General features: G+C 38.0%; 1 long non-coding RNA gene across 1 annotated transcript; it reads right to left on the reverse strand.

The window, feature by feature from the left end:
• Positions 1-363: 363 nt before the first annotated feature.
• On the reverse strand, positions 364-4,172 carry LOC148124086 (uncharacterized). Its single transcript, XR_015740269.1, has 3 exons — positions 4,111-4,172; positions 615-746; positions 364-527 (listed from the first exon to the last, which is right to left on the reverse strand). It is a non-coding gene; the product is annotated as an uncharacterized LOC148124086 (long non-coding RNA).
• Between the last annotated feature and the right edge of the window lie 14,041 nt (positions 4,173-18,213).

Consider the following 18,213-nt stretch of genomic DNA (forward strand, 5'->3'; position numbering starts at 1 on the left):
AAGTCTGGGTAACAGACATGACAACACAATACATTCGAGGCAACAGAAGAGAAGAGAAATAAAATGGCAAAAAAATAACAATACAGATTGCAAATAGAAGAATGACTGTCAGGTCAGTTAGGTAGTAGCTGCCTAACTAACTGTTATTTTGAGATGCAATCAAAATAACTCAAGCACCACTTGAATATCATTGGCATTGACAAAAATCACCACCATCAACTGCAAAAGTCAGCTTTACTTGGAATACTTATATTCTGTGATGACACTTTTAGCACATCATATAACAACATCTGTCTATCCCAGGTCCTTCAGTAAGTGGAACTAAATTCAAAATCAAGTCAACATCAGAGTAACTATGTGACAAACTATAATAATGTCATAATCGTTGAATACAGTTCAGCAGGTCTTCTGGAATTGGGGGAAGATTTAGGATATCATGATGAGTTGGTGCTCTGATTTGGAGCAAAAGTTCTTCAGTTGTGCTAGGGCTTGGAAGCCAGAGTGGCAATGATTGGTGGTTGTGACTTCTGAAAAAAAAACAGCTTTGCAAATCAAGCAGCTTCAGAGCAATTCAATTCCAGCATTTTGTCAAGTTCCGTGTTATTTTGTCTCACCTAATAGTTCACTCTGATTTTATTTTCCATACTCTGGCATACTACTGTCATCTTCAGGGCCTTCAACAGCAATAGTAGATTCAAAGTTCATATGCTGGAAGAATTATTTGGGTATCAGACAACATGTAGAATCTGCACATAAGAAAATGTGAGAAGACAAAGGAAAAATACTGTCTTTACAACATCATTCAACAAAAGTGATAACAACATCATTTTAACAAAAAGCATCTGAAACCAGAAGTGACATCATGGCGACACCAGCAGAAGAGAACAAAGCTCTCCGAGCCATACATGAAGCAAACCGACACCCACTATGAAGATGCAGCACGACCACGAACTCGAAGCCAAACAGCAAGATCACAGCTCACCAACTCAAATCCCCCAGCAACTAAGACTAACCTGAGCACAACCAGCCCCCACCTGAACAGAACACGCCTCCAACCAATCAGAACACGGCCAACCCCCAACCAATCAGAACACAGCCAAACCCCCTACCAATGAGAACACACCCCCACCCAATCAGAACATAGCCAAGCCCCCACCCAATCAAGTCCCACCCCCACTAGCAGTTAAAAGGAAGAAGCAGCTGCAATCTCACATCACTCTGAGAAGCAAGAGCCGAAGACAGAAGCCTGAAGATGATGAATGAGACTTCATCGAAACGTTGCCTAGATACTTGAATCTTACGCGGGAGAAAACCCGAACAACCAAAGATCCATATATATATATATATATATATATATATATAAATTGTTTTTGCTGTGGTTTTAGAATTTTTCTTTTTACATTTTTAAGGGGAAGTACCAAGCAGAGTCTGAATGATGAGATTTACATGATATAAAATAGATATTAGAAATATGAATGTTATAATTTTAGATGCTCAAATTTAATGTTTAATGAAATTTCATATGATAATAACAATAAGACTTAAAGGTGTTGCACTCTGATTGGCAATCATAGAGGGAATATTGCTTTTTAAGAATGTTCAAAGAGAACATAATGAAATTGTAAATGAGACAGATGAAAGTATAAGTATAATGAATAAAAAGATATAGAAATTTAGGTAAAAGAAATACAATTAAATAAGAAGAAAATGAGATAATCATAAAAGAAAATTAAATGAAGTAAAGGGAGAAATAGTGAGAAGTTGGAAAAAGAGTAATAAGATATGAAGTTGAATATATAAGATGAAAATGCATAAGAAATTCCATCTGTATAGAAATGTGATAACCCGGAACCATGCTGTACCATTGTGCCATTGTAATTTTGAATGGTCACTAAGTGAACTGTTGTAAGTCAAGGATTACCTGTACAAAAATATAGAAAGCTTCTTTGCTTGCAAAAAGCTGCCCTAAATGCCAATCATAAGATTAAAAATATCTGCAAGCCAGAGTTACAAATCAGGCAGGGTGCCAGAGCACCTTGAGGAATTAAAATAGTTAAAATGCAATGATAACTATCAGCAACTATCTTGCTCATAAAGTGAAACTCTTTAGCAGAGAGGTCATTTAAGCTCTCCAGAAAGAGCACACCCAGGAGAAGCAATCCTTAGATCCATTTGCACCACTTAAAGATACCAGCTGGTCTCACTCACCTCACAAGATATCTTAAGGAAATCATCCAGATTTAAGGAAAGGTCACATGTCCCCCAGAAAGGAAGTTAAAAAAAATCAGTACCAAGCTTGCATCCGGCCTCTTGGAAGTACACCCCAAAAGGACAGTGCCAGATACCACTAAAGCAGTGAAGGAAGACCCCCTCTCCAAATTAAAGAAAAACCATGAGGCATGAAAAAATTCAAACACAATATAAATAATTAAATCACAACAGTAGCTGTTGTTTGCTAAACCAATTACCAGAAAAAGGAGACATAGGAACTAGCCAGATTTCTCAATCCAGTTTCTTTTTAGGAACAGAGATTAACCTTTTTCCTTCCGAACAAAGTTGAATAGGGAAAATTATCCCATCAATAAACATATGATTAAACGTCACTAAGCACAGAATTAAACTTCACCAAAAACCAGTTTTAGACCAAAACTCAGAAAGGATTTGTAAACTCATGTTTGAATGTCAATCTTTTTGCTAGCCAAGAAGCCTTGCTGAATGTCACTCATCTTGGTTCCTTGTCATTAAAAGCTTCTTTTCAGCAGCCCTGATTCATTATTCAATTATTTCTTCAAAGTGCTAACCAACAGGGGAGTATTTCCTCCCAACAGCAGTGTAAAAACCTTAAACAACCCCTCCCCTTTAAGAAAGTCAAGCTTTCTTATCAGGTTTTCAAGTGAAATGGCTACACATATGTCAATTTCAGACCCAACACAAGCAAAGTACCAGCAAAGGAGAAAAGAAAACCTCCAGAGAAGCTCCAGAGACAGGAAGTTTAGTCCTGCCAAGAATGTAATAAGGGTTAATAGAGAGGCAGTTTTTGTAAGCAACAACACCAGAATGTAAGGAATGCCTTCCTTATAGGATTAGGCCAGTAAAGTGGAAAAAAACAAAAGATTTCTTCTAACAAGCAGTTCTCCAAATTGCTTAGAAAGTTAACGATCAGATCTAGTGAATAGGTGTGAATGGTAGAATCCCACCCCTGACTATATGTGTAGAGACTGTATGAAACAATTTTCAGGTATCTTTTAATATTGTTATCTGAATTTATATACAAGTCAGATGGATATTATCATTTGGATTTCTTTCTAATGCAGGGGAGTCAAACTCTCATTGTCATGGTGGCATTATGTGACATATCAGGACTTTTTCCACCTCTGCTAAACTGGGTGGGGTAGGGCCAGCATGTGATGCATCTGATCATGGGCTGCAAGCTTGATATCCCTATTTTAATGCTTTGTATGAGATCAAGAGAGCTTGCTGACTCTGTAACCTACATTTCATAATTGTGCTGTATTTACACAAGATTGAGTAGCTACCTTATTTTATTCACAGCAGTTAAATATTAATTTGTAGTCAGGCTCTTAAACTTAATACTTTCTTGAGTTAATTTCTTCATAGTCTAATTGCAGTATTGTGATAAAAAAAAGGAATTGATTTTAATACCTATTATTATTTGAGAATATACTATATAATCAGAAATCATGTTTTGGTTCACTGCTTTTTAACTAGCAATCTAGACCAAGTTTCCCATTTTGAATGCCACATATTTCTTGAACACAGATGCACGCGGGTTGCTGTATTAGTTTGAAAATAAAGAATAGTCAGAAGTCTTTGCTTACACATATCATGTGCACTATTGAAGTGACCAATATTTTAGGATTCCTATACACAAGGACTGTTTGGGTAATATTCATAAATGTCCATTTTTTAAAACAAGGAAATGCATGGAAAACATTTTGGAGACCAGAAAACAAGCAAGGTTACTCAAATGGATTGTATAAATTTGGTGAGATATATGAAGGCACTTCATGAAATCCAACAATAGAGTGATGAATACATAGAGTCTAGATAAATCTTCTCATGCTTTAAATGTGTTGAATTTCAACTCACAAAATTATCAGCCAGCAGAAGTTCCTTTCACTTCTGGGAAAGAATGATTGGAACACATCTGGAAGACATTAGGAAAAGGCTAGTATGTACTGTGAAGCCAGTACAAAACCACAGTACTAAATACATTGTACTGTATCATTTACATTGTGCTTTATATCAGAAATTAAATAATTTTTCTGCAATTCTTTTATGTAGTCAAATATATCTTATCTTTTTTTACAATTTAATGTTGCAAATATATACTATGAATGTAAATAATATGTATATTAATAATACTAACTTGCCAGCAACTTATTCTGGAATTTAACAGATTATCACAGTTTTTAAAAAGGCATACTAGTATTCAATGATTTGAGAGTATTGTTTGGCAATAAAATGTTGGCTGTACATCAAATTGTCACTTAAAGAAAGCATAAAACACACAATAGATCCTAAGAATCCTAAGTAGCAAATAACAAAAGACTTCTTAAAGTATTTCAATTATTTTAGTTGCATTTGTCAAGAAATTAGGAGTTTTTTTCTTCCAGCATATGATTCCAATAAACCATCAGTGCACATCAACTTACTGACTAGAAAGAGAAGCATTTTATATAGCCCATGGTATTTTACAGAAATGAAGGCATTTACAGCACTGAATTATGTAAACAAACAATATTAGATGTCAATGGCAGATAATAACTGAGCCCTCTATCTACAAAAGATTTGTCTAGTGCATTTACTTTTGAAAGTTACCATAGGGTAATTTTGCAGAGCTGCAATGCATCTTGCGCCAACTAACCTGGGTCAGCAGTGATATTGTGACAAATACATTGTACATGTGAAATTTTTGTACGAACAGTTGCCCTTATATTATTGACTTAGCTGCTAGAGTTCAGGTCAGGTCAGTTTAAAGTGGATTTGGGAAGAAATATTAAGAGTCAGTGGTTTCAAATGTCCTGGTGCAGTTTCCCTGGCTCTTAGGATGATGTTAGACTATAATTCTGATTCACACAGATCTTAGAACTCCTGCTTTAAGCTAAACAGTCTGTTGGATTATTCACTACGATCAGATCAAGAGCAATTCTTTAGAATTACATGTTTTTAAATATCTGTTATTTCCCCACTTCTCTGTCTCTGTACCTTCTTATCCAGATAACTGTGGCAGAAATTTGATATTTAATATTATTATGAAACCTGTCTTCCTTCCTTTTCTAGAAAAAGAGAAAATACATGTGTGTCCACATGCCTTTGCAAAACATTCAATTTCCCTATTAGTATGGTGACCATTTTACTAATAAGTGAATAGCAGTTCATCATCATGGTTTAATAGCTTCAGGAACTAAAGCAAGTCAAATTAACAGAAAGTGAATACTGCAAAGTATTCTGGCACTTTTCCCTCTTGAGTTTTAGGCCTGCCTTGCGGAAACATTGGGGTACTGCATGGAGATGTTCTGCCAGGACTGCTGCTGATTCCCCTGTGATTAGTATGTCATCGAAGTATGGGCAGATGCTGGAAATGTTCTTCAGTGTTCATTCCATAATACTTTGGAACAACCCCAAAATGCTTACCCCAAACCGCAAGCGACACACTCGGAATGCACCTCTGTGTGTGACTATTGTTTGTGCTTCTGTGATAGCATCGTCTACCAGTAGCTGCTGGTAGGCCTGGGCGAGGTCTAACTTATTAAAGATTCAGCCTCTCTGGAGCAAGGTAAGGATGTGGCTTACAATTGGTACAGTGTAAGCATGCTGTTCTAGTGCCTTGTTTATGGTGCACTTGTAGTCTGTGCAGATGCAAACATCCCTGTTAGGCTTAACTGGGGTCACTATGGGAGTCTTCCACAGGCTCCACAGGTTGGAGCACTCCCTGCTCTACCAGCTTGTCTAGTTCTGCATCAATTTTAGGCTTCAAGGCAAAGGGAACCCTGCATGGCTTTAATCAGATTGGAGTTACTGCTGGATCGAGGTTGAGTGAAATGGATGCCCCTTTGTATTGCCCCAACTCAGTGCTGAATACATCAGCATATTGTTGGCATACCATTTCTAGATCAGCTATTTGGGCTCGATGGATGCCCTTTACCTGATGCCCAGGGCCTTGAACCAGTGCAGCTCTATAAAGCTGATGTGTGGCCCCTCTACGACCACTATGCTGAGGGGACCCTCAAACTCTCTGAATTGTATTCTAATGGTAGCTTCATCCCTTACAAGAATGTGGCAATTCTGGAAGTCCATTAGCACTAAGCTCGATGATTTGAGCAGGACCCACCATTGGCTACATTTGTTGTGGAGGAGATGATGGACAGGGCCGATCTAGTATCTAGTTCCATGGAACATGGGACACCTTGAAGTTTTAGTTGGAGTCTTATTTTTTTCTTTGATGGGACTTGGGTCCCTGTGCATTGGATGCTATGCCTTCCTGAGCAGTATTCAACTCTGTTCTGTCCTGGGGACTTGTACCTTATGCTGCTGTGTTGCTATATCACAGGTTTCATTATCCACTGACAACCTCTGCAGACTCTGGCAATATGCCCTTACTTTCCACAGGCATGGCATACTGCTATGCGGAATCTGCACTCTGCTCTTTCATGCTGCCCCCTGTGGGTGAGTTTCTTGCTCTGTGGAATATGGCTGTGGCTCTCTCCACAAGCAATTGATTTCTTCACTCTCACTGACCTCCCCCGAGCCTTCTGCAGTCTCTTGGTGGATTGCTGGGGGGATGGCTTGTACTTTTGGTGGCCGGAGAGTCTTCATGGCACCTCTGGAAGTCTCATCCACCATGACTTCCTTCAATGTGTCTTGGAAAGTCAGTTTCTCCATGGCAAATAGGTGCTGCTGTAATTCACTATTACGCAGGCTGCAAATGAGCCAGTCCCTGAGATGGTCTTCCAGATCAGGGAACTCACAGTGGCATGAAGCTTGGTGAAGGACTGCCATAAACTCTACTGCAGATTCCCTGGATCTCTGTTCACATTGCTCGAATGCATGGTGCCAGGCAATGACCAAGAGTTTAGGCTCAAAATGTTCCCTTAATTTTTTCTTAAAGTCTGCATAGGCCACAGTCTCTAAGCTTGCCAGTACTATCAAGTTTTCAGCTATATCCAATGTGGTGTGATGACCCGGGGCATGGCATAAAGGCAACACAATCAAATAAGTCCTTTTATTATTTCCAACTTTGCCCCCAATGTCCAGATTACTTTTGGCTGGAGAAAAATTCTCCCAAGGACAGCCTTTAACTGCAGAAAATTCAGTCCAAAACAAGGTACATACAAACTGTAATTAAAAATCCAAACAAACCAAGCTTAAGTAATTAGCTTGACAGGGCAGGAAAAGGAATTTCAGACTTGAAAGCATGCCAAAATTCACACAGTTGGGAAGACTCCAGGAACACAGATAAGTCATGACGATACAAGATAAATTCACGTTTGCTCCCAACAGCTTGCTTTGCACAGCTTCCTTTTTTATATACATTTTATACCCATTTGCAGCTAAGGGAGGTAATCAGGGCCCTTTCCTCTCCTGTAAGCTACACAATTCATGTTGCTCCCTTTTCCGTTCCTCCCTGCGTGCCCTAGGATGAGAGAGGGTGGGCCTGGGTCTTCTTCTCAATTCCCTGTCCCTTGTTCTACCTCTGCCCTGGTCTGCCCAGCCAGACTTTGCCCTTCCCCAATTTCTTCCACAGCCAATGGAACCACACTCCCACTCCCTGTCAGCTGTTTGGCTTCCCCTTTCAAGTCAGATTCTGACAGAGGAATGACACATGGCTTGTCCGCAGAGGCATAGTTGGGTTGCTGCCTTCAGGCTGTCATCCGTGACCTGGTTAGCCCGGAGATAATTGTCTACTCGGGAGACATATGAGCTCCACTGTTCCAGGTGAGTAATATCAAACTCATTGAGTTTTCCCAGTTTAGCTATTTTGGGAAGGCCCCTGTGATGCTGGCTAATGTCTATACTCTTGCGGTTGCACTTACGAGTCCTGGGGACAGATCCCTCAGGTATGTCTGTGCCTCTAGTGTGTCTTACTGGCAAGCAGAGGCAGGGAGCGTAGTCCCACCAGGGCTCTTCACCTGGTCCAACACCCAGCGATTTCAGCATGTGTCCAGTGTGGCTTACTGTTAGGATGAGGACTAGTCCTGCTGGAGCTCATTACCCAGCCTATCACCCAGTGATTTCAGTCTCTTATCAGCAGCTCTCTCCTCTGCAGCAACCCACCTTCGTCACCACTATTGTGTAGGCTTCAGTAGGCAAGACGCAGACCAGCATAGCCACAACAACCTTTATTGACTCAAAGTTGGAACTGAGGAACAGCAGGCAAATGCCTGTAATTTATACCCTGGGCCCACAGGGCCTTAACCTATCATAATGCTTGAAAAGCCCACCCAAATATGAATGTTCTAAGTTTCTTTAAAAACAGTTGGAGTTAACAGTTAGGGTCATCTAAAGGTTAGTTTCACTTTAACGGGGCTTAAAAAAACCAGATGGCCATTAAACAAATGTGATTTTCATTATTGTTTTTTCTTGCTGTAAGATGGCTGGGATGGTAGCAAATGGAAATCTTGTGTCCCTGGGACACTGTAACTGTCATAAATATCTGTGATTACCAAGTGTCCAAATTTTGATTATGTGACCTTAGACATGCCACCATGATTATAAGTGTGAGATCTGGTTACAAGTCACTTTTTTCAGTGCTATTGTAACTTTGAATAGTCACTAAAAATACTTTTAAGTCGAGGACTATCTATGCTACAACTTCCAAGCCTATGATGGGGAAACATATGAGGTTAGCAATAAAATGCTGCTGCAAGCCTCATCTCCTCAACAATAGGGTTATCATATCTTCTCCCAGTATGGTGGCTGAGATGTATAAAGTCCCAGTGATTCAAACTCTGAGGCAAGATTCAGTATCCTTCCAAGGAGATCATTTAGACTGAGAACCTTTCTGTAATATAATGCTAAGCACAGTATGAGGGTCCAATGTATGAATGATGAAACAGATTCTATCAAAGAAACAATAAAATTAGTTACAGAAAAGAAAATTAACTTTCAGAGATTTATTTGCTTCCCCCTTTGTCTTGGTTACAAGACAAGAAATTGAGTTTTCTTTGACATTACTTTGCATTCTTGGCTCATTCAAGCTCATAATAAAAATGTTGTACTCATAGGATAGCCATTACAGGTGACCAAGTCTTTTTTGGAAGTGTTAGCAAACTCCTGTCATTTATCAGGGATACTGCAAGTTATAAACTTCACTCTGTCATTTTGAGCTACAACTTTCTTTATTTGCACTTGATTGAGCATGGTATTCCTCACCCATTTTTCCTCAGGCAACTACACATATGGATGTATTCACAGAGACTCTAAAATTAGACATGGAAGGAATTGTGTGTTTGTGTATGTTTATGTGGGTGCATATGATTATAGACCAAACAATAAATGAGTGTTAGATGAGTAAATAATATGGTATTCTCCAACTGTTCTGGATTACAACTAAAAAACCAGTTTAATTTTTTTTTTTAGTCAAAAATATTATTGGTCAATAATAATTAATTTTGTATTTCAAAGTCTTTGAAAGATACTCAGGTTGCCTGCCTTATTGGTCATGACCTCACACATTTTGATCCAGTGATATATTTTCCTCTCTTGACACACCCACTGATATTTTCAACATTTTTTGAGTTTAGAGAATTTTATTCCACTGCTTTAATTTTTCTTTTAATTTTTAAATTAACATATTGCATAATTGATTATAGGGATGTACTGGCCCCATGATTAAAGATGCTGAGCTTGTAGCTGGAAAGCTGGCAACCTGGGTTTAAGACCTGAGCGCTGTGTGATGGACAGGGAGTTCCCATTACTTGTCCCACTTAGCAGTTAGAAAGCATGCAAATGTGAGTAGATAAATAGGTACCACTGTAACAGGAAAGTAACAGCATTCTGTGTACCTTCAGCATATACTGTAATCACGCTGGCCACATGAATGCTGTAAAGTCTTCGGACAACCCTGGCTCCTTGGCTAAAAAATGAAGATGATCACCGCCCCCTACAATCAGGTATAACAAAACAGAGGAAGCCTTTACCTTTACCTTAATTGATTAAACTCGACAAAGTATTCAAAACCCACCACTTTATCAGGCACATTTCACATGTACATAATCTGAAATTATATCATAATATTTCTCTGTGAAATGTTGGAAGGTTTTCTGCTCTATTTCTGATCATCCACAAAAAGTACCTCACAATTTTGTTGAAGTTTTGCACTGAAACTCCCATCTGTCACTGTTGACTAGGGATGAGAAGTCTTTTTGTCCAGGAAGTGCTAGCCTGGTAGAAAGACTGAGTTATTTTAATAGAGCCACACAGATGAACTTAGTAGTCAGAATAAAAATCTTGCTATATACAGCTGCCTAAGAGAGAAGTTTCTATAGTTAAGAATAGAATGTTAACAATCCTCAGAAATATTAAATTTGGCAAGGAAGTAATATTACCATCATTTGTACCACAATGTGTATAGTGTTGCTTGTTATTTGTTTTTTACACTTAATCAATAGGCATTTGTAAGTCTAATCAGTCTCCATGTCAGGAAAATACTTAAAAGCAGGTATTGTAAAATAAATAAAGCTTCTGTTTCCCATTATCTCTTTTTGCTTTATACATTGCTTGCGGCAAAAACTATTTACAAAGGGCAAATACAGAAAAGTTTATGACTGCTCAAATTTCACTTATTCTTCTCATTCTTTCCAAAAGTATATCATATTTTATGCTCCAAACTGATTACTTTCTTGCAAAAATCACAAATGATAATATTTAATTCAAAACATAATATATTTTATTATTATTGAATAAGCTGCTTTTTAAAAGTGCAAAAATAAGTAATGCTTTAAAAATTGGGGAACTTTTTAAAAAGAGCATTTGTAATTGTAGGTATGGAAATCAAGAGACTGTGAGTTCTAATTCTGCCTTAGGCACAGAGCCAGCTGATTGACCTTTGACCATCCCTTTCTCTCAGCTCTAGGAGGGAGACAATGACAAAGCACTTCCAAAGTCTTGCCAAGAAAACTGCAGGGATTTATCAACACTGCAATTGCACCAAACACTTGCCAAGAAAACTGTTGCCGGACCTTGACTTCAACTTGAAGGCACAGAAAGAAAGAAAGAAAGAAAGAAAGAAAGAAAGAAAGAAAGAAAGAAAGAAAGAAAGAAAGAAAGAAAGAAAGAAAGAAAGAAAGGGAATGGCTATTTTTCCACTTCATTTGCTGTTTATATGAACAAGATTGCTGCGTTTAAATCCCGGGGCTTAGTAATAACTCTAATGTAGTAATAACTCAAATGACCGGATAAGTCTCTTCCCAGTATACCGAAAATTGGGTGATGGGAAACATTTTCATTTGCTTCTTTGTTTTCTAGTTGATCAAAACACAGAAACAAAATCAAAAGAAATATGGAAACCCTCATCATGATTAACTTGGAGCTGCTTCAGGAAAAGTGTTGACTATATTTATTTTATTTAATTAAAAGCCTTCTGAATTTCAGCTGTTCTTCATCTAGAGAATGCTGAAGTGCTGTAAAAATATCTCAATGAAACTATTCTCAGAATCATATAAATGCAATATAATCAAATGGCAGTAGCTTTGCTCTTTTGGATCTTTTATATAGTCTTGGAGCCTTTTGCAAAAGTTAAGAAGTTTATGTGCTGGAACAAGATTAAGGAATGAGGCAAATATCACTTTTCAAACATCTGAAAGAAAGTCACCCAAAAGAAAGTCAGAAACTGTTTCCCTTCCTCTTACTGAACAATATATGCAATAATGTATTAATTTGCAGGAAGACTGATTTTGGTTGAAAAGTAAAAAAAAAATGGTAAGAGTAGTTCAACTATGAAATAAATTATCCCAAAATGTTGTTGACTCTCTTTCATTAAATGTGTTTGAACAGAATGTCTGGGATGCTTTACAAATGCAGATTGGACTCATTGATCTAATGGCCTAATTCAATTCCATATTGTTATCTTTCAGCAATTTGGGAATGAAGGAAGATGAAATTGCCCACCTGGAACAAAAAAAGATCAAAGCATCCTGCTGGAGCAAGAAGAATAACCTTATGTTCTACTCTCTTTGAATAATGGTTTCTTCCCCAAACTCCCCAAATTTTAACCTTGGACTGTCTACTGTTGACCTCACCCCTTTCCTAAGAGGTCTGTAGGGGGCATGCATAAGCGCACCAACATGCCTACCGTCCCTGTCCTATAGTCTCTTTTTATTTTCTTGTATATATCCATTTCATGTATTCATAACTATGTTTATACTTATACCTGTTATCTTATAATCGCTTGACAAAACAAACAAACAAACAAATAACTATGTGTCCAATCCTGTCTAGTTCATGACCAGAAGAAAAGAGAACGGGACTCTCATCAGTTACCCTGAGACTCCAATTTTATCACAGATTACCTATGACAGTATCTTGTACTTCTATTTAGATTAAAATAATGATTTGACTTCCAGATATGAAATAGCAAACTGAACACATCTCCAATAAAAATTGAGTCAATGCCTCTGAAGATCCAGTGAGTGGTCTATGTGGTTGCTTTTGATGAAGAGACCTCAAAACAGTCACTAGTGGGATGTAGAGCTTTGGGAAATGAGAAAATGGGAGGTTTGCATATTTCCTTTTCTAGTGACTTTCAGAAATTGCTTATTAACTGTTTTTCAGCTATTAGGAACTTTGAATCAACAAATCTGAAAATACCAGGTGAGTTTCCTTCTATGCTTAGTGAAAAAATTTCAATACAAGTTAAGGATTCTTCTTTTTTTAAATAAATAACAAAAGGGTTATTAGAAATTTGATTTGGAAAGATATACTTGGAATAAGGGTCCAGATGGATTTTAAATAAGATTGTAGGATTAATTATAAGAAGCCTTCCTGTCAGAAAATGCTTTTATTTTGAATTACTTAAAAGAATATGAAATAATTTGCTATTGCCTTCATCCCAAGCTAGAAAGAGAATGACTGGCCCGTAGTTTAAGACAGGACCCATGGTCTTCCAGCTTTTAGCTGGTGTTTTGAGCTCCTTATGCCAAATTAGTTTTCTCATATGGTAGTACATATGCTTATTATTTAAACTGCAACAGCAAGAGGAAACCAGTCCTGAACAGCAACTGAACAATTCAGTGTGGATATTTCTGCTATTAGACCTGCCCTTACAGATGTTAGATTGGCACATAAACACGTCTGTCTGCTACATAATTGGAACTGCAAACCTCTGGGTCCCATTCAAAAGAAAATCAAGATATCACATATTGTCCTAGATATCATATATATGTTGTGTTAGAATCAGGTTTATTTTTGTGTGGCCCAGATTTAAGCTGCTAAAATTGGGTAACAAATCACTGAAAATTGACTGTTTCAATAGGAAACCAATATGCCTGTAGATAGGTTTAGTACAGTTAAACCAGCAAAACAGCAAACAACCCAGAAATGAGCAGCTGTACTCAAATAATTGTACATGGTATCATTTATAACTTTCCTGTCTTTCTTCACCACTTCTGTTCCTTTTTTGTACCTGAAAAAGACTGATAAAGAAGAAAAGTCAAAGAAGTTGCTTTTTAAATAATCATAGTTAAGAGTCCTGTATGTAGAAACATTTATTTATTTATTATTGCTCCTAAACATTAAACTATTTATAACAATACAACAGACCCTGTAAACATATTTCTGTTGACCGAACTTACCATGAATTTTCTGTTATTTATTTTTCCATTCATTTATTCCCTTTTTTCTGCTGCTTCATCTTCAGTAAATTTTAGATTGTAAATTTCTTCAGGCAGATACGTGCCCTCTTTTATTCTATACAGCACTATGTATATTCATTGGAATAGTATCAATATTTAATAACAACACTATGCATAATATTAATTATTGCTGGTAGTTTGATGATAATAATATCAACACTACTAGGAATTAGTCAGTGACCATCTTTAAATAATAAACACAGATGCTATATTTAACTGGTGGGGAAGACTATTTCTGCTGCTTAAGTAATTTATAAGCATCAAAGAAAATTGGATGTTGTATTTGCTTAGCAATTTCTTCCTCTATTCAGCAATATGAGGAACAATTGTATTACAGTTGGACATTTATTCCTGTCAAAGTTTTGCAACCGAGGGACCTCTTCCAAACTTCCATGCTTAGGTTATAAATTTTTAGTCACTATTAATTCTCAATATATTTTGCAATATTGGATGGGAAATGTAGTGAACAAATAAATACATGTCTCTTTTGCAAATTACCCCAAACATCACATTATCCTTACAATTAGAGCAATCTTTGTACCATCTCAAAAAAAATTTGAATTCTGAATGTAATTCTGAGAATTCAGAAAATACTTTGCGAGTCCAGCTTCCTCTTACAAAGAGTATATGGCTACATTTCCAAAGCTATGGTTGGAAGGCACAGTTATACAGTTTAAATCTAGTACCTGGATAGGAAACCTCTATATTGGGATTTAAATATATAATGCATATATCTCTAAAACATATGCAGTAATGACATGAATTTAGACCAGGGGTCACCAACCTTTTGGACCTCAGGGACCACCAAACTCATAATTTTAAATCCCACAGACCACTAATATGAATTTTGACTGACAGTGGCTTGCTGACGTTGGTGGGAGAGATAGAGAGACTGTTGGCTTCATGCAAGGGAAACAGCAGAAGCAGCAGAAGTCTTTCTTTCTCTCACCCTCTGCCAGAAATGAGTCTTCGCTGGCACAGACTCTTGGAGCAGGTTGCCTTGCAGGTCCCAAAGATTTCTGGTGGAGTTTGGGGGAGAGAAAGACTTTTGCTGCTTTCCTTGCATGCAGCCAAAAACAGAAGAAAGAAGCGGAAAGAAGCAGCCTGGTGGCCAAGCCAGGTGAGTGGGGCAAGTTCCCCCCACTGCACCCTTTTCCCCTTCCCCTCACTACCTCGTGTTGTTAGCAATGCAAGTGAAGCAAGCCTTGGGTTCCTGTGCAGTTTGGATTAATTGTTTTGGGGATTGCTTTGGGAGTGACATTTCTCTCTGGACCACCAAAATTTTCTCGTGGACCACCATTGGTCACGGACCACCAGTTGGCAACCACTGGTTTAGACTGTCTACCCTGGTTTTCCTGTAATATCTGGCAGTGAAACAATAGTACCACTAAATGTTTAGATTAGATTCAACTATCCTCTCTAATTCTCTCCACTGCACATTATTGTTTAGAATAAACAATGTTTGCATTATTTAGAATAATTTTCTAAATTAAGCCTTTCATCCTGATTCTTAAAACAAATAGAACTTGCCTGGGCATTCTGTCTAAAAATATTTTTCTGGAAAAAGTCATAAATCAGAATGAGTTTTGTATACATACGAATATGTATACTTCGAAATTATTATTTATGTTTGCCTTAGCTAATTTTTTCATCTAAGATGCCCTCTGAAATTTACTTTAAAAGATCTGTAGGCATCTAGGCATATGATGCTGGCATTCAAAATGCCATCTTATAAATGAGGTTCAAAAGACTGCATTTCCACTGTCTTACTTAAATGTAGGCAACAACGGACATTGTTGAAATGTAGTGGGCAAACAATAAGCATTTCAGTTATGTGCTAATGCTTTCTTTACTTCTAGGCCGCCATTTCCAGTCAAGCAACTTAATGATGTATTTAAGTTGACCAGTTTAATTTTTTAAAAAATAAAAAACCTGATCTAATCCTGGAACCACTTTTTAACACATTGCAGGCATGTAGGTAAAGCATCCTTTGTAGTAGCACTCTTTGGCCTAAGTAGCTTCACCTAACTGTCTTTTAAAATGAAATTATCAAAATAATTGCAGTTGCATTCTGATCCAATTATGTCACAACACTTGATGGAAGTATGTAAGTAGGCATCACCTTTGTTTTCTCCTTCAGATGCCTATAGCTTAATTGGCTAGCTTTAATTCAGCCAAGCAGGTAAGAATTGAAACAAGGTTCATAACACTCTTCAGAAAAAAACAGTGAATTTCCAAGAAAGGAAAAGCAATTATTTTGTTCTTAGAGTCTTTGGGGTGGCAGTATTAGCCTGAAGCAGAATTAATAGCATACTTATTACTGTATAAACACCAACAATTATCTGATAAGGCTTTTTTTTTTGTGGATAATGGATGTTATAAGAGTGTCACAGTATTGTTTACAAAAGGAAAGGCATGGCATATTACAGATCCCATTGATTAGGGATAGTCATCTGGTTGGACCATGAAAAATAGCCTTCTTGGTGGTGACCCTTTCTTTTTGGAATATCATTCTCCCTGAGGTACTGTAGGCCATCATCCTGATGCTTTTCCGAAAGGCCCTAAAAGCATGACTTTGTCAGCAGGCCTGTGACCATGAATGAAGACAAAGCCAATCAAATGGCTCATCTGCATAAGTTGTTGCTGGGGGAGGGGGTGTTCTTTAAATAGGTTTTTATGTAGTGATTTTTTTTTAAAAAAAGTTATAAGCTATCCATCCACGAGCTCCAGCCTCCAGGCCACTTTCATGGCTTGTCATTTATTGCTCAGTTTCCTTGATAGATATTGATGTTCTGGTTGGCTGCTACAACATAGCTTGCCTTTTGTCAGACTGTCCCCAGCTACTGCCGAGGAAAGAACAGCCCTGGACTCAATAGGTTTTGGAGAAAAGTTACTTTTACTAGAAATGCTGAGTGCAGTGTGGATGAGGAAAGCTCTGAAGAAAAAACACACACAAATATTATATTGAAAGCAATCCTCCCTTGAAGGAGCAGTCCATACAGGTCTTGTTCCAATATTTTGGGAACTTGGTGCCTCAAGTGCCAGTATAAGGACTGTCATTCACTCCTTGACTCAGCATAGCTATGATTTCACCTATTGTTTTCTGTCCTATTTTCCACCACCTACATACACTATCAGAGTCAGGAGTGTCCATTGGGGGAAGGAGCAGCCAATTGTCAAAGACGTTTAAAGGAGTTGAGGCTTTGATCTTGTATTGTGGTTACCATCTTGAATTTTTAAATCTTCCTCCCTCCCTCTCCCTCTCCTTCCTTATCCCTTTCTCATGGACACTTTTGGCCATCTGTCATAGACTTGTAATTGATATTATGAATTTTTTTTTAAACATGTACAGGCTGACAGAGACCCTGGGAAAATCCCTCCAAAAGTCTGCAGGAAAATCCCCCACCTCGTTTTCCTACCAATCAATCGTTCTTTATTTGGGATCACAGAATACCATCTCTCTCTTTCTCTCTCTCTCTCTCTCTTCCTGAGAACAGAACTGAAAAGCATGTTAGGAATGTGGCTGCCTTGGAAGGAATGGGTGTGTGTGAGGGATCTGTGTGTGTGTGTGAGAGAGAGAGGGAGGGAGGGAGAGAGAGAGAGAGAGAGAGAGAGAGAGAGAGAGAGAGAGAGAGAGAGAGAACATCACAGCCAGCCCACCCAGGTTAGATCGGATCTCTCTCTCTCTCCCACCAATGTCAGCAAGCACTGTCAGTCAAAATTCATATTATTAGTGGTCTGTGGGATTTAAAATTATGAGTTTGATGGTCCCTGAGGTCCAAAAGTTTGGCAACCCCTGCCCCATAGTGTTGTTTTGCGGGTGGAAGTTGAAACAATTTATGCACAGGATGTGAGGGGTCTGTAGATATTTTCACAGCACTCTTTTTGACTCTGCTGTAGACAGCTCCTCAATGGAAGGCAGGTTGATAGCAATTGTTTTTCTGCAGTTCCAATTATCCGTTGAAGTCTGTGTCTGCCTTGTTTGGTTGCAGAGCCAAACCAGACAGTTATAGAGGTGCAGATGACAGCCTCAATAATTCCTCTGTAGAATTAGCAGCTCTTTGGGCAGTTTGAGCTTTCTGAGTTGGCCCAGAAAAAACATTCTTTACTGTGCTTTTTTGATGATGTTTTTGATGTTAGATGTCCATTTTAAGTTCTGAGATATGATAGAACCTAGAAACTTGAAGGTCTCTACTGTTGATACTGTGTTGTCTAGTATTGTAAGAGGTGGTAGTATAGGAGGGTTTCTCCTAAAATCTACCACTATTTCTATGATTTTGAGTGTATTTAGTTCAAGATTGTTCTGGTTGCACCATGAGACTAGTTGTTCAACCTCCCA

The sequence above is a fragment of the Pseudonaja textilis genome, chromosome Z (genome assembly GCF_049901715.1).
Source record: "Pseudonaja textilis isolate UNSWEBS1 chromosome Z, rPseTex1.2, whole genome shotgun sequence".
In the NCBI taxonomy this organism is placed as follows: Eukaryota; Metazoa; Chordata; class Lepidosauria; order Squamata; family Elapidae; genus Pseudonaja; species Pseudonaja textilis.